The following is a 23,311-nucleotide window of genomic DNA, read 5'->3' as shown; positions in this document are numbered from 1 at the left end:
AATGGGAGTGCCCAGGGATAAGGTGGGCAGCTCACAGGTAGCAGAGCTGGAGGGGAGTGGAGAACTCAGGCCACTTCCGTCCCCCTCTCTACACTTGCTAAGGACATTCCTCACTTCACCCACCCCTACACCCAGCAGCCTAATGGGAGAGCTTCTTCCCTCTCTTTTGTGGGATAAGGGAAGGGGGCAGGGCACACTCAGGGCACTTGATGGGGGACAGGGAGGTGGGGCCTAGAATTCCATCTCTGAAAGGTTCTCCATCACTGCCCGAGGCTTTAGGACTAAAGTACCCCTAAAGTACTAAAGTACCTTCAACTAATGATTTGATTTTTTTTTCTTCCCTCTATATTCAAGTTTTATGAGAATTCAAATGAACATACAGTAATATATTATTTTCATCCAGCATTATCAAAGACTCAATTTTTTGATACATTCTCATAGTTACTTCTTAGTTAACTATAAGTGAGTATGGCATAGCTGTAAAAATTTGCCACATTGAACAGCATTTGATTTTTTTACCAAGTGATTAGAATAAAGGGTTTCATATATCTTTTAATATTATGCTTTCTTTGCAATTTTTATTTCTTGATCTATTGATCTTTTGTTTTCTATTAAGTCAGCTATTTGGTTCTGATTATTCTTATATATATATATATATATATATATATATATATATATATATATATATATATATATATATATATATATATTGTTTCCCCTATTTGAATGTAAGCTTCTTAAACCTAGGAGCTATCTTCTTTTCTTTTCTTTTTTCTTTTCTTTTTTTGATATTCAGTGCTTGACATAGTGCTTGTATATATAGTAAGCCCTTGATAAATGATTTTTCATTCATTCATTCATTCATAAACATTAGGAATACCCAGATAGAAGTTATGAACTTCTAAACTAAAGTTAAAGAAACTATATAAACTTCTAACTAAAAAGTAGCAATAAATTGTGAGATGTTGTGTCATTGATTATATGTGTAGCCTGGAGTATGTGGAAAGGGAAAAGGGATTGATTTTTCTATCAAATAGCCAGCCCTAGTCTCTTGCTTATTGACTTGTAGAGGAGATAATTAAAGATGTAATATATGTATTTAGCTCTAGTTAGAATCCCCTTTTTCCTTCAGAGCTAAGTTTAAACCTGATATCCCAAGTTACCAGAGATTCTTCCTTTTCCTCCTTTATCCCAGCCAATTACAATTAATTTATTTTGTACATGCTTAATTATATATGTGTTCTCTTCACCTAGAGAATATAAGCTCTTCGAGGGCAGGCATGGTTTCAATTTTGTCTTTTTGTCTTTGTCTCCCCAGTGCCCCAGTAGGTCTGTCTCACATGCTTAACAAATGTTTGTTGATGAAAAGAATGCCATTTCTTTCAACCCTGTGCTACCATTAATTATTGTCTGACTATTTATCCTGATGATTCCCATAGCAGTGCAAAATCACCGGAAACATGGGAATCTAGATGATCACTCTAATTTGCCTTAGCTCAGGATGGCAGCTTTGCTGACCACAGAAGAAAAAATTGGCTTGTTTCATTTGCCATTTGCTTATGCAAAAGTAAAGATTTCAATTGTGCTTCTCAGGAAGGAAAGACAGAGAGATGGAACTGGAAGTAGGGGATAGAGCCAGATATTTGTCAGAAACTACCTATTCTCATTTTTCTGCCCTTTTGCTCTAAAGTTGGCAGAGCATTATGTTTGGGGATGGCAGAAGGCATCACCACCTCCTCTTCTGCCAAAAAGGCCTAGTTTTCTGCATTCAGCTAAATTATTTTCAACAAGTAGCTTGATCTCTGAGTATGCCCCTCCCTACCCCAGTAATCCTTTTTTTCCAAGTGTGAGGGGCAGTGAGGATGCTGAGTGGAAGCAATGCAGGGGTTGAAGTCAGGAAGATTCATCTTTTAGAATTTAAATTTGGTCTCAGATACTAACAAGCTGGGTGACCTTGGGCAAGTCACTTTTCCCTGTTTACCTTAGTTTTTCATTTATAAAATGAGCTGGAGAAGGAAATGGCAAACCACTCTAGTACCTTTGCCAAGAAAATCCCAAATGGGGTCACAAAGAGTTGATCATAATTGAAGAATGACTCAACAACAACAACAACAAACAATCCCTTTTTTGGGGTCAAGGGAACAGGAAAACAAAACAAAACAAAAAAAGTCCAAAGAAAAAAGTGACAGTCTTCTAATCCCTTGCAAATGAAGGTATTAATTGTAGTACTTCCATGGATCTCATTTTTAATGTGGCAGGCACAGAGTCACTGTATTTGGTTCTTTCTACAGAATTCTATGGAATGTCATAATGGAGGTAGTGGTGGTGAGACGTTTGAACCTCTTTATAACTTTATGTCTGATATTCAAAGGAGTTTGGCAAATATATAGCCAGTGATTAAAACTCTTCTCTTGAGCTCCTCAGACAAGCAGGTGGATCATTGCGTAATATAATGAAATAAACACTGAGGAGTCAGGAGACCCGGGGTCTACTTGGGACTCTGCCACAAACCTGTGTGATGTAGGTCCTCTTATTGTGTTTCTAATTGAACAGGGCTAGGGTCAACTGACCCAGAAGACAATGGGGCATTTGTCCAAGGGCCCAAGAGTCACCTGCATTTTTATCGATTTATTTACTTATGTGCCCATTTCAAGGGAGGCTGGGATGACTGGCTAGAGGAATAGCAGTCACATACCCTGCTAGACCTGACGACGACTTTCTGACTTGTAGTACAGAAGCTTTTTTGACGCTTGGCTTTCCGGAGGTCATCTGAACCTTAACAGGCTAGCTCTCTAAAACTGGTCTGAAGCAATGCCTCCTTTTTTTTTTTTTCATGTGGGAAAGAAACAGTCTTTGAAAAGACACGGGTGGCAATTAAGCTCAAAACAGAATCTATTTCATCGAGAGGACAGCACAATGCTTAATCATAACCACAAATAGTAAGCATGTATTTGCTTATTTCAGTTGGGTCCCTGGCCTTAGCAATCTTCCCTTTAGCAGGGATAGTTCCTCTCTGAGGCACAGTCTAATGCAGAACAGTTCCCAGAGCAAATTAAATGTAGAAACCAGTTTGGAATGTGTGATTATGATGCCTCCCTAAGTAAAAATGGCCCCATGCTTCCCCAGATTAATCTGTCATAGGAAGAGAGGTCAGAATGAGGATGGCACAAGATTTGTGGCTGGTACAATATTATCTCTGGCATCCAGCTTACAGCTGGCTTTGGGTTCCAATGGTAAGGCTCAATCAAAGCACTCAAAGGTGATGTGGGGGTTGGGGGGTGGAACCAAGGGAAATTCCAGCAAAGCCTTTAAAAGGCAGAAATTCATTTTACCTTTGTCAATGACTGTGGTTTGCAAGGAGCAAGATCAAAGAAATAACCGTGGGCAGAGCTATGACAAATGCAAAGTTCAGTCTGTTGAAACCTAGCATTAGCACCACAGTTAGGCTGGTGTCTAGACTGGAAGGGGGTGCCCATGCCAGGTTTGGGTAACTGTGAAGCTGGGGTGCTTGCTTCATGACCCTGGCAAATGCCAGAGCTTATCCAAATGGGAAAATACAATGTAGGGGGTTATATTACACTGAGGGAATGAATACAGAATGCTTTGGAGGGTAGGGAAGAAGAGAGGAAATTGGGAGAAAATGGCCTGAGAAAGCATCTACTTCTGCCTCTTCTTAGCCAGGGGAGAGCTCTTGAGAGAAAGTGTGGCATCATGAAAGGTGTCCTGCATTTTCCTAGGTTTTTTACTTAGTATCTACGGGCCTTGGGCAAGTTATATACTGTACCTCATTTTCCTTATGTGTCAAGTTGAAGGGATTGTACTAAGTGACTAATGTCCTTCCTAGCTCTAAATCTAGGATCTTGTGAGTCGTCCTTTGTCAGAGAGAAGAAGCAGGCTCAGGTTAGGCTTCCTCCCACCTCTGAAACCTTTTATGTGGCATTCAGGTGGTATTGATGAAGCTATTCCTAAACTCCATGAATTTAGGGCATTGCTTGCCTGAGCCTCAGGTACCTGTCTGGATTTAAACACCAAGACACACCTAGGGGAGGGGTCAAGTCACAGGAAATTTTAGATCCTTTATGATGACTCAAGAAATTTTTCAAGACTGTGGTTCATGGCTCAAATAAAATCCTATCAAGTTACTTATTTTCTCTGACTTTCTATCACCACCATCTTTCATAGAGTCCAGGAATTCCATTATTTAATCTACCAGCAAACAAGAATTTATTAAACAGCTACTATGTGTTAGGTACGATGATCCATGTTAGAGGATAAAAGACAAAAATTAAACAGTCTCTGTCTGCCCTTGAGGAGCTTACATTCTACTGGGAGACCAACATATGTAGGTGTGTATACACACATATATATGTATGTGTAAGACATATTTATAAAGCAAGGAAAATTTCATGGTGGAGGAATACTAGCAGTTATGGGGAATCAGGAAAAGTTTTACATAAGAAATTACTCTGGAACAGAAAGTGAACTTTGAGGGAAGCTGGAGATTTTAAGAAATAAAAGTATAGAAGGAATACCAGGCATGGGGGAAGGCATTAATCAATGGCCCCTATAATGTAATTTCATTTGCATAATAATAGGAACAACAATGTGGCCAGGACATTGAGGAGGTCAACTAGTCCAACCCCCTGTCTCTGTACAATACAGAATCAGAGGATCAGAAATATAGAGCTGGAAAAGATTTTAAAGGTCAGTTAGCCCAACCCTTGCATGAAGAAGCTAAAGCCTAGAGAAGTAAAGTGAGAGATAATAAAGAAGGGGAGGTTTTGAATCCCAGTCTTCTAACTAATTCCACTATATATATATGTATGTATGTATGTATGTACGTATTTTTTTTTTCTAGTCTCATATCTTACTCCCCTTCACATATTCTGCCATTCAGCAACATTGGCCTCCTTACTGTTTCTGGAACAAGACATTCAACTCCCAACTCTGGGCATTTTCATTGGTTTTCTTCCATGTGTAGAATTCTCTCATTTCTCATCACCATCTTTTAGTTTTCCAGGCTTCCTTTAAATTGCAGATAAAACCCAGTCTTCTCCAATAAGCCTTTCCCAAACCCCTTACATGCTAATTTTTTCCTCTGTTGATTATCTTTAATTTATCTTGTATATATCTTGTTTGTATATTTGCTTCATAAAGATTGTGAGCTCTATAACAAGGACAGTATTTTGCCTTTCTTGTATCTCCAGGACTTGGCGCAGTTCTTGGCACATAGTCAGTACCCAGTAGCTATTAATTGATTGAATACTTCGTGTTTCTAAAAGGATAGCCCAATCTCTTTGTGTCATATTCACATTGAAGACCTTAAAGTGTAGATCTACATTGGTGTAGATCAGTCAGAGGTCAGTGGAGCAATAAAGTTGTTTTTTTTTTTTACTAAGCGCCTACTATGCCCCAGAATCTGTGCTAAGTGGTGGTGATATAAAAAAAGCAAAAAAAAAAAATCCTGTTCCCATGGAGCTTCCAAGTCTAATGGGAGAGATAGCTTACAAATAACTATGAATAAGCAAGATATATATAAAATTAGAGAAAATCAACAGAGAGGGAATTAGCATTAAGAGGGATGCAGATGGGAAGGGGTTAGCTAGGACTTGTAGGAACCAAAGGAATCCAGGAGAAGGAGGGATGAGAGCATTCCAAGCATGCGGGACAGCCTGTGAAAATGCCTATTGAAGAACAATAAGGAGTGTAATATCATACTTCATGTTTGCTAAACAGGAGCAATTTAACAACTGTTTGATGAGTTAGTAAATGAATGAATTCCATTTCTGTGAAACTTTATTTTCTAAGCAAACCATTCCCTAACCAAACCAAAATATTCTTCAGTGTTAATTCTACTCATTGATCTTAGTTCTATCCTTTAAGGCAAAACAAATCTCATATTTTCCATTACTCATAAATAAATAAATAAATATGCATTGTATGTATGCATATTCTAACAGTTGGGGCTGAGACTTTCTTATTTTATGGTGTTATTTTTCCAAAATCTGTCAGGGATTTAGAGTAGAAAAAGCAGAGAAAGGAGAAGATTGGGGAAGATGTGGTCTAAAATGGCACCTGGGTTGTTGTGAAAAAGAGCATTAGATATTGAATCAAAGGAAGTGGGTCTATTTTCTGCCTTTGCCATTTACTATCCCTGTAATCTTGGGCACATTGCTTGGCTTCCAAGGCACTCAGTTTTCTCATTCTGAAATGACTAAATTGGACTAGATGGTCTCTACAATCCCTTGCAGCTTTATATAAATGATCTTATCAAACCTTCTTGATCTTAGTTTTCTCAGCTATAAAAAGAGGTGACTTCTAAGACTTCTAAAGTCCTGTCCAATTCTAAAATGAGAGTGAAAATATCATATCAACTTTGTGACTTTCTATGTTGTCCTCTTTTTTTGACCAAATCACTTATTGTCCTTTGATTTTAGTTTCCTTATTATCTAAATCAAAAGATATCAAATAGACAAGCTTTTTAGGCCATTTCCAGCTCCAATTCTAGGATGCCATGAAGTTCTTTTGTAGGCTTGAGTATAGAATTGGCCTACTAAGCCACATTATCACCCACTGAAATATGGTTGACATAGGTTAGTATTTTTTCAGATTTCTAGCTACCCAGAATTGGATTGCTGCTTTCAGAAATATGAATCTCTGACTAAAGAAAAGCACAAGTGGATATGTTTTTAATTTAACCAATGATTTTTCAAATGTGTGGGACATAGGAAAGGTTCAAACATGCTTTGCTTAAAATTTACCTCCCACCCTTCCTCAGTCCTCTGTCATTAAAAAAAAAAGAAGGAAAAAATAAAAAGAAAAAACAACAACAAATGGTATATAGCTTGAGGTATTGGTGGCTGGCAGGGAAGTAAAATGGGAGAGGGGGTTAGAATCCACATATTTCTGATTCCTTCTCTCTCAAAATGTTGTTTTGTATAAGTAATTTTGAGCCCAAAGAGCCTTGAGAGCCTTTTAAAAATGGAATTTTATGAGATTTCTCTTTCCCTGTTCACTCCCACACACCACAGAAACAGGATACTGAAATTTTGTGAATCTAACTCAACACCAAAAGGTGTAAGTTCAGTTCAGATCTCCAAACCCACAAGGTTATGGCCAGGTTTTTGGCAACCTTGTCTTCTTAGAAGGATACAAAAACAGTACAGGCCTTTCTCTTCATTGCACTGAGAGTCAGGGAATTTCAGTGCTATTAGCACCTCTAACCTGTACTATGTGTGGCCTTGGATGAATAATTTAATCACTCCCAGCCTCTGTTTCCTTCCCTGTAAAATAAGGAGGTTGAGCAAATATCTTCTCAGGTCTCCACCACTAGTTTTCAGGAAGACCTAGGGACAAATCCTTCCTGTAGTTGCTATGTGCTTATGGTCAAGTTAATTAATTTATCTCAGCCCAGTATATGTTAGTTGGCACAAATTAGCAAGAACATAAATTGTGTGTGTGTGTGTGTTCCTTTAGTAGCATTTAGAAACATGGAAGCAGCATCAAAGGATATATATATAATAGGTGTTTCCCAGGGTTTAGGGGTAATGGAGATCAAAACTGTAGAAAAATCAAGAAGCAATAGATTGGAGGCAGCATGTGAGGCAGAACTGGTTGGTTAATATTCCCTGCAGATGGAAGTGAGATTGAGAGATGAAATTAACAGGAAGGAATCCAAGGCTTGAAGGACAAGCTTGGATAAGGATATGGGAGGGGCAGAAGCTCAGCAGATTGTCATCAGAGAGAGTCATTTCAGAATTTAGGATTTTGAATGTAGAACAGTTCTGAGTGGCTGATGGCATGTAGGATGTGACCAGCTCATCATTCTAGATCATGAGTTTTCTGAGGACATTTGAAGCCCCTGTTTTCTCAACTCTCTTCCTCTTTTCTCCTTTGCCTTGTGTCATAGACAACTACTCTTATACATTGGTTTTCAGAGTCCTGGAACTAATTTTGAAATAAGCCTTTTTGCTAAGGATGGAAATGATAGGTAAATTAGACCTCACTTCCATTTCAATAGTTCTGTATTTTTCTTCCTCCTTTAAACTTTTAAGTCACACATTCATTTCTATCCAATTAACTAACACAGGGGTTGGTAACCTTTCAAAAGTCACATGTCCCATCTTCAAGGAATGGGGAGTTGATAATTTGTCCTTGCTTTGTCATCATCGAACCTCATCTTGAGAACTGTGTTCATTTAGGTAGGGGGCAGAGGAAAGCAAACAAAAAAATTATTAACTGCTTACTACATGCTAGGCACTGTGTTAAGTACTTTACAAATCTCTCTTTTGATACTTAACAACAGCCTTGTGAAGTAGGTGCTATTTTTATCCTCATTTTACAGTTGAGGAAACTGAGGCAAACAGAGGCTAAGTAACTTGCCCAGGATTGCACAGTTAATAATTGTCTGAGGCTAGATTTAAACTTAGATTTTATTGCTTCCAGACTCAGCTAGCAGGAAATTGATAAGATGGAGAATGTCCAGAAGAGGGCAACTAAGATGATAAGGACCTTGAATAGATGATAAGAGGATTGGTTAATGGAATTTGGCATTTATAACCCAGAGGAAGGAAGGAAGGACAAGACAGCTGTCTCAAAATATATGAATCCCTTCCTTGTGTGAAGGAGGGATTAGGTTTGTTTAGCCTGCTCCCAAAAGGTAGAACCATGTATACTTGGTGGAAGTTGCAAAGATGCAAATTTAAGCTTGATGTGAAGAGAATATTTCCTAAAGATCAGAGTTGTCCAAAAGCAGAAGGGATTGACTTCATAAGTGGTAGTCTGCCTCCCCACCCCCCCACCACACTCCACTCCATAGATGTCTTTAACCAGAGGCCATATGACTGTTTGTCAGGCAGGATTTAGTGAGAATATACGTGTTGATATCCATGACCAGGAAGATCCTTTCCAATTTTCAAATTTTGTGATTCTGTGTTTCTGTCATCCAGGTGGATTGCTACCATTAAAGACAATCAGGAAAATGTGGTAGTTTTGAGGGGAAGATGGGGGATAAGCTTTTCAACTTGAGGGTTCAAAATTTGAGGAAATTATGAAGATATTAAAAGCAGGAAGATCTTGGAAGTGACTTGGGGGCAGACAGCTGTCTAAGAAATGGGGGAAATGAGGGAAAGAAAACTCCCTCTCCAATTCTTCCTCTTCTAGCCCATTTCAGTAAATATGGTCATATAAATGGATGAATGAATTAGTGAATGAAAATAGTAATTTTCTTGCCTGGGACCAGGAACTTTTGTGACTGCTCTCACCCATCCTGGCTTTTGTGGCAGTGACCTCATTAAATATGGCTTCATATCTGAATTCTACTTTTTTTTTTTCATTCACTTAGTTATTTCTAGAGATGACCAAGGGACTCCTTTGATATAGAGCCAAAGAACATACACTAGCTTCATAGGAGATACACCAGGGCATTCTGTTAATCACCTTTGTTGGACATTTATCCAACAAATATTATTAAGTACCTTCTATAATACTAGCAGTAATCCACTTTTCTACAATGGACAAGTTTTCTAAAGTCATAAAATGCTTCCACATATAATTTGAGTAATAATATTTAAAAGTATAGCTATCACTATTTTATATGAAAAATAGAGGCATAGAGAAGTTAAATGACCTGTAATAGTCTAATAATAATAATCACTAACATTTATAATAGCACCTAATATGTTCTAGGCGTTATGCTAAGCACTTTACAATTTGTATTTCATTTAATCCTCACAACAATCCTGAAAGGTAGTTACTATTATCACCCCCATTTTATAAATGTGGGAACTGAAGCAGATAGAAATTAAATGAATTGCCCAGAATCACATAACTAGGAAGTTTCTGAAACTGGATTTGAACTTGAGTCTTTATGACTCTATTCACTGCACTACCTTACTTGTAATTATCATAATTGGTATTGAAATTCAGGCATCCTGACTCATTTGGCGTGTCCATTTGTACAGACTCTACTTAGGCCATCTTTTTTTACTTATTAGAAAGAAAAATGGACTCTATGTCTATAACCCCCCTAGACTTTTTCTAGGCCATTTCTAGCAGAATTTTACTCATATATAGGCCTTTGTAGAACTTCTGGAACATATCCAAGTAAGCCAACAAGTGTGACCCCGACTAATTTCAACTCCCCTTCATATGCTATCTTCTCTCTATTAATGTACACTACTGGAAAGCTTTATTTATATCCTCATTGCTTATTCCAAAATGAGTATTTAATAAATGTGTGGTTTGTCTATCCATTTATTCATCCATCCATCCATCCATCCATCCATCCATCCATCCATCCATCTGTACATCTGTCCATTGTCTGTCTCTATTGGTCTATCACAAGGCATTGAGGGCCATACACAGATCTTCCCTGAGTGATAAGACATAATCCCTGCCTTCAATCTAGTTGGTGAGGTGGGCCACAGACACAGATAACTTTAATATGAATTTTATAGATTGATAGAGACATAGAATGAACATTTGTTCAGTGCTTACAACGTGCCAGGAATGATGCCAACCCCAGGGAAAGGATAGCCTCTGTCCTTGACAATCAGGGAAAACAATTCATAAAGGGGTGCTAGAAAGGGAAGGTGGAGGAAGAAAGCAGGAAAGCATAGTTCAGCTCATAGCAAGCAGATTATAGGTAGCAGAATGAGGGTTTAGTTTTCAGGAATATAACCATAAGCCTCACCTACTTGGGGGAAGAGGGAGAGTGCAAAGTCAAGAATGGAGTTCAAGTTTCCAGGGAAAATTGTTTATTATAAATATGAAAGACCTTTTTTTGTGATTTTTATTAGACGGATAACAGGATTGCTCTTCAAAATCATCTTCTCAGTTAATTATGTGGTAAGTTTTGACCCCTGAATGAAAATGAGATGTGCTTATATCTTATTAATATAGTAGAAGCTTTTAAATGAATTTATCAGAGGCTTCTACTCCTGCCACCCTATTAAACCTCAAAAATCGTGAATGTATTATCCATTTGCAAACAATCCAATGGCCTAGATAATACTTATTTAAATGGAAATTTGTAACCTAATTCAACAGGTTCAAGAAATTTAGCTCATCATATTTTCCTATGCAAAAATTTCTTTTTCTGAATTAAATGTTAACTTAATAAACTAAGCAGATAATATAGTTTGAAAAATCGACAAACCAAAACTATGACTTTTAGCTAGCAGACTCCTTTCAAGCTCTTATCAGAAGGGAAAGATCTAAGTATACATGAAAGCAGGGAAAAATCTGCTTTGAACTTGTTGTCACAGTTCCTTTCACTTAAGATGCATTTCAAAAACACTAATTAAGCCTTCCAACACCTCTTTGAAGTAATGTAGGAAATATATAAAGGTGGGTAAACTGAGGCCCCAAGATCTTAAATCATTGTACAAAGTTATATAACAAGGCAGCTTCTAGGTATGAAATGCTATTCTAGGCCTCTTGACATCTGATTAGAACTTGCTCCTGTTAAACTTAAAAAAACACAGAACTATTAAATAATCAGAAAAACCACTTTTTAATTAGGGAAAAGGGGGTGAGTGAATTATTAGGCCTCCACTACAAACCCATGCAGAGTCCCCAGGACCCTGGTTGCTCTGGTCACTGACCCCCTGGGAGAATTAACCATGCTAGATTGACCACTCCAAAGAACCATTAGAATTGGGAAACTTTTAGGGGAACTGGGGACTGAGGATGAGAAAAGCTAGCTGATTGGCTTTACAATGGTAACAAAGAAAATGAGGAGTCCTGGACAGGAATAACAGTGAGAAGCTGATGCTTTACAATGGACACAAAAGGGAAAGACCCCAGCCTAGGGCTGGGCTACCTTGGTAAAGGACCTGGAGAAACCATTGAGTCAAAAAGAAACCATTGGGATTTAACACTTGAAGGGATTAGCCATCTCTATCTACTTTAACTACTTTAAAGTCTATTGTTAGGCTGAGATAGTGAAGTTGGCCTTTCCCTCAGGGAGAGACTCTCATGTGACAAGGTCAGACTTGAGGCTTTCACCTTCAAGGGAACTAAACTGGGGGTCATCAGATCTTGCTAGACTACAAGTTTGGGGGTTTCTAGATTCCATGTCCACACTCCCTGGAATTTTTCTTCTTCTCCCTAATCCATGCAGAATGGCTCCGATCTCACCTCTAAGTTCTATTTATGTCATTATACTCATGATTGTAAGGGAGAAATCTTAAAAAAAATGAAAGCTTATCAATCATTTTGCATCTTACCTGATCCAGGTTTGATTGATAGAGTAGATGGGGTTGGACTTAGATTAAGGGGAATTTGGGTTTTTGAATCCTGTTTCAGATTTCTACTTGCTATGTGACTCTGGACAAGTCATAACCTCTTTTGTCCTCAGTTTCTTCATCTCTAAAATCATGGAGTTGAACCTACTGAACTTTAAGGCCACTAATTTTGGATTTCTTTGGCTTCTCCACCCTACCCCCAGTAAACTCATCTTTGGAAAATCTCATCTTCCTGTAACATTCAAAGCAGCCAGTCCCTCAGATTAGAGGCTATAAACTATTTAAGGTAGGGAATAGCATTGAAATTTCTTTAGAAATGCACCTAGAGGGGGCAGCTGGGTGGCTCAGTGGATTGAGAGCCAGGCCTAGAGATGGGAGGTCCTGGTTCAAATCTGGCCTTAGACACTTCCCAGCTGTGTGACCCTGGGCAAGTCCCTTAACCCTCATTGCCTAGCCCTTACCACTCTAACAAAACAAAACAAAAAACAAATGCACCTAGGAACACTCATTTTGGACATGTTAGTTTCTCCACCATTCTGCCATGAAAGGACTTTGTTTTTTTGCAACTGTATTTGTATCCCCAGCACTTAGCACAGTTCCTGGCTTAAAAAGGCATTTAATATTAACTGACAATTGATATTTATATTGATTGGCTTTACTTAATATATTTCTCTCTTTTTAAAATCTCTATTACAAGGTGTGACTCCTAAAGGTGTGGGTGGAGATGAGGACAAGGCACATATGTAGAGATAAAGGTGATATGAAAATAAAAGACAATAAAATTAAGATTGAATGAAGAAAGTTACATGGAGCTACTTGTGTCAAATAGCTGAAATTTTAATCTTAAAGTGTTTTAATATTTTAAGAAGACAGTCCTTCACCAATATAGAGCACAATCTTTCCAAAGCATTGTAGAGAGGCTTTGAGAATTGTCATGACAGAAAAACTCAGTCTACCTAGTGAATTCAGTTTCACTGGCCATTAGCCCTGACTTAATGTATTAATTGATGAGCTTATAATTTATTCTGTAGCTTGGAAGATCCTACCAGAACTTACACTATACTTCACTGTTTTAACACTAAAGAATCCAGGTTCTCCCTCTGAGCAAGACTAGTGGATAAAATGATTCACTTAAAAAAAAAGAAAGAAAATTAAAAAGTTGAAAATCTTTTTTGAAACCTGTCTTCATTAAAAAAATGAAAGCCATGATTTGCTTATAGCTGGCATGATTTAGATGAATTTAATAATGCACCTATCCTTCCCTTGGGGGGGGGGGGGGAAGAGAGAGAGAGAGAGAGAGAGAGAGAGAGAGAGAGAGAGAGAGATTTAAAATAGAATCATCCATTCAGAAAAGGAATTTACTTGTATTCACAAAGTAACAACCACAGCTACTTTTGAGAAGATCTGGAGTTTGTCAGAAGGATGTGAAAACACTCAATATATTACAAATGGGATAAAAGGTTGCCTTTCATCAGAAGCATAGAACATACCTATCAAAGAAATTGCCTTTTCCTTTTTCTTCCTGACCCCTTCCCCCACCCCAATCAAATGTTTAAATCTTAAATTTGTTTTTTTCACAAGCATTTCCCCCCCCTCTCTTTTGACCCATTAAACAGAAGAGTTTGGCAATGCTAAATTCAGCTTTGAAGCCTCACATTTTCTCTTCATAGTTGCATTTTGTTTCTGCTTTTCGAGTCTATTGTCTTTCAACTAACAAGATTTTTTAGGGGTGGGAGAGAAGAAGGTTAGGAGGAGGGGAAGGTTAGCAAGTTTCTTTGGTTAGATTAACTTTTAATTTTAAATTTTAATTTTTTTTAAAGCTCAGAAATTTTCTTTTTTTAAGTTCCAAATTCTCTGTCCCCTTCTCCTCTCACCAATGGGTTGTCAAGAAAAACAAAACCTATTACAAATGTGTGTGTGTGTGTGTGTGTGTGTGTGTGTGTGTGTGTACAGTCATGCAAAACAAATCTCCCTATTAGCCATGTTCCAAAAGGAAAAAAAAATATGCTTCAATCTATATTTTATTCCATTAGTTCTCTATCTGGAGATGGAAAGTATGTTTTACTGTGAATTTTTTGGAATTGTAGTAGGTCATTGTGTTCATTCAAGGTTGATTATTTTTACAGTATTTCATTTAATATATAAATTATTCTCTCCTGGTTCAGCTCACTTCATTTTGCATTAGTTTATATAGGTTTTCTCAGGTTTTTCTGAAACTATCTCTTTCATTATTTCTTATATTTAACACCATTGTTTTTCATCACATTCATATACTATAACTTGTACAGTCAATCTCTAACTGTTGGGCATCTCTTCAGTTTCTAATTCTTTGCCTATGAAGATGGGATTGACTTTCCTCTTACCTATTTTTGAGTTGATCAACCAAAGCTTGAACACCCCTACTTGGCACTAAGTGGGGGAGTTCACAAGCCATTTAGAGAGCTCTACCTGTTGTGGTGAAAATTTTCACCTTTTAAGATTATTATAATATTGAACAATGGCCGCCAAGGAATTTACTTATGAAATTCCTAAAATGAAACACTCAAGTCAGAATGGAGTTTATGGAGGTTTAATCACAATGGGAGTAGGGAAAAGGAGAGGGAGAGAAGGAGAGAGGAGAAAAGGGAAAGGGGTTACTCAACCTCTGACAAAGGCAGAGGGAGTTTAGGCCCAAAGGGCCAAGGTGGAAGGAATCAGTCCTTGACTCACGTGACGGATCTGAAGGAAAGCTGTCTGTGGGCCTCCTCTCTGTTCAAGCTTCTAACACGAACTGGTCTCTAGCCCTCTCTACAGGAAGTCAGCGAATTCCAGAGGCTGTTCCCTACCTCACTTCCTGTGCCTCACAAGTGCCAATGGTGGCTCTAGCTTGGCTTAGGACAGCCCAGGTGGGAAGTTAGTTATTTCTGATTTGTCATTGACTAGCACATGCCCGTGTAGTGTGGGTGTGCACAATTTTTGGGTGCTAGACCAAGATGGAGACTTTTAAAATTCACATACCCTTTCAACTCAGTCAGAAACTTGCGAATCCTTTGATAATCTACCCTCATAGGACTGAGAGGTAGAACCTAGGCAGTGCTAAGCAAATGTAAATACTGCAATTGGTCCCTATAAAGTGGAGGAAAGAGCAGGAAGTGACATAAAAAAGGACTATAAAAGATAATGAACTTCCTGTCCGAGGAGTCTTGTCCTGAATTTTTGGGTTGGAGGACTTTCTTCTTCTGGACTTCACCTTGGGACCTGGGACTCTGGTTGTTGGACTACTTCCAGTAAGACTGCTCCTGGATCTTCTCCTTTGGAGCTTCTCCTGGTGAATGAAAAGCTGACCTTTTCCTGGCTTCTGGAGAGATTAGTTCCAGAGAGGCCTCTCCTTCTTGGAGGAGGACTTCTGGGTTGAACCCTTGCTTAATTCACCACTAAGTCCTCTGGCTGAGGAGTTAACAAGCCCTACATGGGTTGAGCCAGGGACCTGAGTAACATTTAGGGTGATAATCTAGACTTCTTATTCTACTCCCTTTTACATTTCTCTACTTTCACTCTCTGCCTCTTTGTAAATAAAAGCTGCTAAAAAGTAATTTTGACTTGAGTTGTATTAATTTGAAATTCGGCAACCCCAGCATTATCTTAAAATTCTCATATATTTAGTCAAACCATAAAATAATTCCTTACATGCCACAAAAAGAGCATAACCATACACATGTACATACATATAGGTCCCTTTCCTCTTTCTTTGATCTCTTTGGGATATAGATCTATTAATGGTAGGGCATACACAGTTTAATAGGCTTTTGGGCATAGTTTCAAATTACTTTCTGGAATGGTAGGACTAGTTCACAGTCCCACTAACAGTATATTACTGTACCTATTTTCCTGCATCCCCATTAACATTTGTCATTTTCCATTTTGGAATTTTAGCCAAGTTGATGGTTATGAGGTAGTACCGGAGGTTGATTTAATTTGAATTTCTCTAATTATTAATGATTTAGTACATGTTTTCATATAACTATTGATAGCTTTATCTATTCATATCCTTTTTTTTTATACCCTTACTTTCTGTCCTACAATCAATATCGTATAACTGTTGTGTAAATACTGATTAGGGCTAGGCAATGGGGGTTAAGTATCTTGCCCAGGGTCACACAATTAGGAAGTGTCTGAGGTTAGATTTGAACCCAGGGTCTCCTATCTCCAGGTCTGACTCTCAATCCACTGAGCCACTTAGCTGCCCACTATTCCTATTCTTCTTATTAAAAATCATTTATCATTTGGAGAATAGTTTTTATTCTTGTAAATTTGACTAAATGTCTATATACTTGAGAAATGATACTTTTATCAAAGAAATTTACTAGGAAGATTTTTACACTTTCCTGCTTTTTCTTCAAATTTTAGCTATATTTGTTCTGTTTTTGCACAAAAAATTAATTGTATATAAGCAAAATTATCAATTTTACTTCTTACAAATCCTTCTCTTTTGTTTGGTCATGGACTCTTCACCTATCTGTAAATCTGATTGGGGGATTTTTTTCATGCTCCATTAATTTGCTAATGATATGATCCTTTGTTGTAGGGGGCTTGAGGTGAACCCCCAGGGTTTGGGAAGGGTACCTTTTGCAAGGATACAATATTCTGAAACTTAGCTTAAAAATAAAAAAGAGAAATTTATTAATTTACAAGGTAATGTTAAATCTGACTAGGAAGACTGCCTCCTATGGGGAACAGCATGGATGGAATTCTGTTCTCCTAAATGACATGATTTCTGGGGTCTTTATACTCTTTACAACTGTGAAGACATGACTTTGTGCCACACTGAAGATGTGACTCTAGAGTGGTATGTGCTGAGGCATGGGCAGGGGGGGGTTGATCATCTGACTGAGGTCTGTCTGAAAACATAAGTGGTGACCTTCATAGTTTAGGGGACATGACAGATAGATGTCTTAGATACAACATGATGGTATCAAGGCATAGCCTAGAGGTCTCTGTCCATTTAAAGGACAATCCAAGGAAGATAATCCTTTCAGGATCTTAGAGGAGTTATAAAATGTTTTTGGGTTAGGAATCACAAGGATAGAAGGGAACCAAGGAATTTCCCTGCTTGTAGTTTGCCTGAAACACTTCTATGGTTTTAGGGGTACAATGCCCATGCTACTTTCATGAATAAGTCATATGTGCATTTTGATTCTATTTTGCTATACAATGTGAGATATTTGTCTATTCCTACTTTTAGCCAGACTACTTTCAATTCTTTGCAGCAGTTTTTGTCAGATAGAGAGTTTATGCCCCAAGGAGATCGAAACTTTGAGATTATAAAAAATTAGGTTCCTTCTGTTTATTTGCTTCTATATATTATGTACATAATCCATTCCACCAATCGGTCTCTACTTCTTACCCAGTATCAAATGGTTTTGATGATTACAATCGTATGATTTGAGATCTGGTATGACTAGTCCTCCTTCCTTCTCATTTTTAAAAAAAACCCTTACCTTCAGTCTTGGAGTCAATACTGTGTATTGGATCCAAGTCAGAAGAGTGGTAAGGGGCTAGACATTGGGGGTTATGTGACTTACCTAGGGTCACACAGCTGGGAAGTGTCTGAGGCCAGATTTGAACCTTGGACCTCCTGTCTCTAGGCCTGACTCTCAATCCACTGAACCACCCAGCTGCCTGTAAAAATTAAAATTAAAATATTGGTTTTGCTTTCTCTCTTCTATTCCCTTCTTCTCTTTAACTATTGTAGTTTCCTCTTAGAAGATAAAATTTTGTATGCACCTGCAGTTAGAAGAATTTACAGGTACAAAATGATCATATTTATTGATCAATTGGGGAGACTAGTCCCCTAGTCATCATCAGGAGGGATTGTGAATTTTAGATTTACTCCACCCTGCTTAGTCTTTAGAATTCTAGCAACTAGGAATGTATACACCCCCACTTAAGGATTAACTGTGAGGAGGATGGCCTATGACCAACACGTGCTAGCAAGTGACAAATCAGAAACAACTGACAGACCCCTTAGGTTGCCCTAAGCCAAGATTAAGCTACCATTGGTACATGTGAGACACAGGAAGTGATGTAAAGAACTGCCTATTTATTTTATGTCATTTCCTCTCTCTGACTCTCTTTTGCTTAGCAATGTTGGGCTCTCTCGGTGACATTGGGAGCTCTGGGTGGCATTTTTGGCATGCTTGTGGGTTTTGGTTCTGTAGCATGGTTTAGGTGAGGTGTCTTCCCTGAGCGACCTTGGTGAGTGGTAAGGCTGCTGTTTCCTTCTTTCCTTGACCGCCTAAAAGCACTATTCTCCGAAGAGGCCCCTCATCTTGGAGGAGACCTCATGGCTGGAAGCTGAGCTAGATTTAATCTTTTGAAAAGAGGCCTCTGAACTTCCCTTGGCTTAGGCTAGGCTGGAGAAAATCTTATACCCCTTTCTCCCTTCTCCTTCTTAATTTCTTCCTTCTATTGTAATTAAACCACCATAAAAATCACAAACTGACTTGAGTATTTTATTGGGATTGAATTTAAATCCCTGGTGACCACAAAAATAATATATTCAGTCAACAACCCTAATTTTACCCTTAACATGGCCCTCCTCATTTTTAACTTGATATTCTTGATCTTTTTTTCCCTCCAGATGAACTTTGTTATAATCTTTTTCTTTAAAAAAATTTAAAAAATATTTGTATTGCATTATAAAGTAATTCTTTGATAATTTGATTTATACAACACTAGTGAATAAATAAATTTAGATAGTCTTGTCATTTTGATTACATTGGCTCAGTCTATCCATGAGCAATGAATAGTTCTCCAGTTATTTAGATAAGCCTTTATTTGTGTGGAATGTTTTATAATAGTCTGCATATAGTTCTTCTTTGTGTTTTGGCAAATAGATTCCCAAGTAATTTGAGTTCTTTTAAATTAATTTTTCTTTCTATATTGTGCTTGAGTTTTCTGGTAACAAATAGAAATGCTGATAATTTGTGAAGATTTATGCTATATCCCATTACTTTGCTGAAGTTGTTAATTGTTTTGATTAATTTTTTAGTTGTTCTTTAGGGTTCTCCATGTAAAATTACATGCTTTATTGGAAATAGTTACCTGGATCTAGACCCTTCAGTTCTCAAGGTGCTATTCAGAAATGCCTACTCAGGGCAGAATGTCGGAGTTTAGTTTATTGGCATGGTATAGCATGTATATTTATGTTTCTATGTATATACATATATACATACATATGTACATATATATATTATTGTGGTTTCTTAAAAAAAACACAAATTTGTAGAATAATTCCTGATATTTGATGTTGAAGGATCAATTTACAATGTCTAACAGCCCTGACAACATCACATACCCTAAGCTTAAGAATATTGAAATCTGCCATTGGCTATTAAATTTTATGGGATTATATTTGAAATTTGTATCTGATTCTAGAAAAAGAACTACTAACAAGCCACTGATAAGTGCTAATAAGTGCATAGGATCAAGGATGTCAACAAAGCTTATGGGGACAGTGAATGTCAATGCCAATGTAGGGAGACTGTCTCAGGGAACTTGGGGAAGTGACTGTTCATTGAGTTCTGAGGTCAGACTTCTCTGTTTCAGCCTATGGGATATGACTCTAAATGTATGTAGCTCTAACTCTGGCTTGCTATCCCTATGATTGGAGTAAATATCAGATAAGGGGGCCACATTCCCCTTTTTCTCAGACTTTGGTCCCCTTTTTAATCTGGCATGACAACTTTCCTTAAACATAGCAGCTGGTGGATAACTGCAGTATTTCTGTACCTGTCTTACATGCTTGTTGGATATAAACTACTTCCATGAGACTTTGATATGCATCAAGGACTTGTTATGATTTTAATTTAACTACTCTTTATATATTTTTATCTATTTAATTTAATTTTCTCTTTCTTCTTGTTTTTGGGAGAAGTGATCCATATATTATTTAATACCTTCTTAGATCAATAATCTAATAGCCTAGCCATACATCCTGTGCCAAGTCTATTGTTGATGTATTAGATTCATGTTATATTATGATTAGATTCTGAACAGTATCTTGTCCTCCTAAGGGGTAGATTGTGTAATTATCCTAAAAGATCGTAGTCTAAAATCTTTTAAAAGCAATTCTAGGAAAAGATATCACCAATAACCTGAACCAGGAAAGCAGATCTCCTGGAGAAGATGCTTTAAGGAACATCTTAATTCCAAATGAACTATGAAGATGACAGCGATAGAAGATGTTTCCAGAAATCAAACACTACATTATGAGAACCTTTGGATATAATGAGCTCAACCAAGAGAGGTTGAGCCATTCATCCACTTTTGTGCTTCCCATACATTGTTATTTTATCCTGATTGTAAAACTCTTGTGCCAGACAGGGGAATGCCCCCTAATGGCTCCTTGTCAATGCACCTATCAATCCTATTTTTTTTAATATGTTAAGAAATCCTCAAATTGTAGTTATACCCTCCATGAAATGCATAATCTCTTTTGTGCCTTTATATACCTGGTGAGCCAATCCCAAAATGTATTGACGCCATTTATAGAATGATTCACTGGGGAGGCTAGCATGTTGATCTCTCAGAACCAAAAGGTGAGGAGTCATAAAATGCTGGTCTTCCAAAGAGAATCAAAGTGGGGAAATTATGTTCAATTAGCATAAAATAGATCCCCTTACCCACACATGTGCATTTTCAGTCCTCCAAGTCATGTGATGGGGAGAAGGAATGACCACCTAGAGCCCTGACTTCTGGACTTGTGACATAAAGCAGTGATGGTGAACTTATGGTATAGGTGTCAAAGATGGCACACAGAGTACTCTCTGTGGACAAATGGTTGCCCTTTCCCTCCCCACCCCCCAGTTCATTACTAGAAAAGCAGAGAGACTCTGGTGAAGTTGCTCCCTTCCCCCTCTCCACTATACCTGAAAACATTTTTTCACATCACCGCATCTTTGCCCAGCAGCCCAATGGGAAGGCACAGGGGGTAAGGTGGGTGGTTCACAGGTGGCAGAGCTGGAGGAGAGCAGAGCACTTGGACTGCTCCTCTCCCCCTCTCTACATTTGCTAAGGACATTCCTCACTTCACCTGCCCCTCCTCCCAGCAGCCCAGTCAGAGCTCTTTCTCCTTCTTTTGTATGGGGTAAGGGTGGGGGGATAGAGGGAGTGTCCAGCACTCTGTTAGGAGTTAGGAGAGGGGCTCAACATTTAGTCTCTGGGTAGGGTAGGGCTTGGCACTCTGTTTCCAAAAAGTCCGCCATCACTGACCTTGACTGTCCAAACAGAGAGCCCCAGAAGGAATGACATCATTGACCTTATAAGAGATGGGGCCAAATAGGAGTTCTGGCGCTTTCTCTTATCCTCTTTGAGGGACCAGAGCTCTCCTATCTGAGCAGTTTCTGACCTTATCTGACCTGCTCTGCTTATGGTTGCTCTGGTCCTTTCTGCCTCTTGAACTAGGTACAGAGAACAGGAGAAACACAATGGGTTTTGGAGGCTTTTTGTAGTTAGACTGACTGGGTGATATTTTTTTCCTCTCTTTTGTATTCTGTCTTGCTTTTCTTCTGAGACTAGAGCCCCTCTCCTGGGCAGGCACTACTGACTTTATTTTATCTGTCCTGAAGATCTTTAGGAAGTGGCTGGACCACTCATATGATTACCTGGAAAGAAAGAGTTTGGAGACTTTGAATTAGAAAGCTTTTCCTTTTTCTCCCCCACTTTTACTGATGAATAATTATAATTCAATATACAGTCTCTATGATAATTTTAATCATTAAAATTATTCAGTCATTTTTCAGTTGGGTCTGGCTCTTCATGACTCTATTTGGGGATTTCTTGGCAAAGATACTGAGAGTGGTTTACTATTTCCTTCTCGAGCTCATTTTACATATGAGAAAACTGAGACAAACTGGGTTAGTGACTTGTTAAGTCTTCTTGACTCCAAGTCCAGCACTATGTCCATTGCACTGTACCACTTAGGTGCTGTGTGTTGTGTGTGTGTTAAAAGAAATGTACATATTCTCTATGGGGGAATGCATTCAACTTATGCTCTGTGAGCATAAATAGAAAGTCAGGCTGAGAGTGCTTCAGTCTTAGACTAGACTCACACGAAGGAGGGGTACACAGTAAGTGGCTTGTGATAATAACCTCAAAATGGAGTCATTACAATAGTTCTAATACAGTATTTTCTGGGGGAAAGCTTATCAAGAGCACCTCGGGGTGGCTTGTTATCCTATTTTGTGTATTTTTGTATTGGTTCACCAATATGCCACAAGCATCCTAGGGTGGAATATGGCATGACCCAGATTACCACTTTCCCCAAGTGGGCTAGCTAGAAGACTGTTATGATTAACTGAGACAGTTACTTGATTTAAAACAATTCATCAGTACTCCTTAGTACTTACTCCTTAGTACCAACACCATTTTTCTACGCATCATATCATCTTTAGAAAGCAATACTTTCATTTCTTCATTGCCCATGCTTCTTCCTTTAATTTAATTTTTTCCCTTGTTTTCTTGTTTTATAGTACCATATTGAAAAGTATTGGGGGCAGCGAGGTGGCTCAATGGATTGAGAGCCAAGTCTAGAGACTGGAGGTCCTAGGTTTAAATCTAGCTGTGTGATGGTCGGCAAGTCACTTAACCCCAAAATCCTAGTCCTTACTACTCTTCTGTCATGAAACCAATACACAATATTGATTCTGAGATAGAAGGTAAAGTTTTTAAAAAAAGTATTGTTGATAACAGACATCCTTGTTTCATACCTGATTGTATTACAAATAATTCTTGCTCTTGGTTTAAATAGAAACTTCCTATTTTAAGGAAGGTTCCATTTATTTTTATGCTCAGAGTTTGTGTTTGGTATTTAAAAATAGGAATGGCTATTGTATTTCCTCAAAAGTTTTTTTTTGTTTCTACTGAAATACTCATGTGATTTTTGCAGTTTTCTATTGATATAATCAAATGTGTTTATGGTTTGACTAATATGGAAACAATTCTACATTCCTGGTACAAATCTAACCTGATCATGGTTTATGATCTTTTGATATATTGCTATTATCTCTCTCTGCTAGTCTTAT

This window comes from Monodelphis domestica, chromosome 1 (genome assembly GCF_027887165.1).
Source record: "Monodelphis domestica isolate mMonDom1 chromosome 1, mMonDom1.pri, whole genome shotgun sequence".
In the NCBI taxonomy this organism is placed as follows: Eukaryota; Metazoa; Chordata; class Mammalia; order Didelphimorphia; family Didelphidae; genus Monodelphis; species Monodelphis domestica.
Note: the sequence above shows the minus strand (reverse complement) of the source record.